This window comes from Alosa alosa, chromosome 16, assembly GCF_017589495.1.
Source record: "Alosa alosa isolate M-15738 ecotype Scorff River chromosome 16, AALO_Geno_1.1, whole genome shotgun sequence".
Taxonomy (NCBI): domain Eukaryota; kingdom Metazoa; phylum Chordata; class Actinopteri; order Clupeiformes; family Clupeidae; genus Alosa; species Alosa alosa.
In genome coordinates this window covers 32,722,121-32,722,973 of record NC_063204.1, presented here as the reverse complement: position 1 = coordinate 32,722,973, position 853 = coordinate 32,722,121, and the positions used below count along the sequence as shown (strand labels likewise).

Here is an 853-nt window from a genome sequence, read left to right as displayed (position 1 = left end):
AAAGCAATGTCACCTTCCAGGAATTAGCCCTAAGGTTGACCATAGGCATGGAAAAAATGAAAAAATGTGAGAAACTATGCCCTCTGTGGGCCACAGAATTAAGCAGGTACACCCTGGGTAGCCAGGTAGACCATGGGTAGCTTGGTATTCCATGGGTTTTCGTTCAAAACCTAAGTCCAAAAGGAGAAACTCGCTCAAAACCCTGGGGAGGCCCGCTTCGGGCTGCCGAGGTGTCAGGACCACCGATCCCTCCCTCCCCTCTTTTTTTTTCGCTCCGTTTTGGCGGGCGAAAAGCTACCCGGGAACTCACTTAAAAGCCCCCTCTCGGGGGGCTGACTGAGTACCAACTCCGCCGGAACGGAGGACCCCGAGAGGGGACCTCCGAGAGCCCCAGTTCCCAGCCCGGGGCACTCGGTTGAAAAGACTCACCCACATTCTTTTCATCCCCGGATCTCAGGGCCTAAACAAACCAAACAAAGAGTACAACTCTTAGCGGTGGATCACTCGGCTCGTGCGTCGATGAAGAACGCAGCTAGCTGCGAGAATTAATGTGACTTGCAGGACACATAAATCGACACTTCGAACGCACATGCGGCCCCGGGTCCATCCCGGGGCTACGCCTGTCTGAGGGTCGCTTTCCCATCAATCGGAGCTCCGCTTGCCGGGGCTCCGCAGCTGGGGCGTCGCAGGCTACCCGCCTTCGTCCCCCTAAATCCAGACCCGGGTGCGCCTCATGCGCCTCGGCGACGGTGGACGTCTTACCTCCCCCGCTCAAGTCGGAACGCCTAACCCGCCTGGAATGCGAGTGCCCAGTGGGCCACTTTTGGTAAGCAGAACTGGCGCTGCGGGATGA

At 57.6% G+C, this 853-nt stretch overlaps 1 non-coding gene across 1 annotated transcript; it reads left to right on the top strand.

Moving 5' to 3' along the window:
- Nucleotides 1-484: 484 nt before the first annotated feature.
- LOC125310051 lies at nucleotides 485-634 on the top strand. Its single transcript, XR_007196232.1, has one exon. It is a non-coding gene; the product is annotated as a 5.8S ribosomal RNA (ribosomal RNA).
- The last annotated feature ends 219 nt before the right edge of the window (nucleotides 635-853 follow it).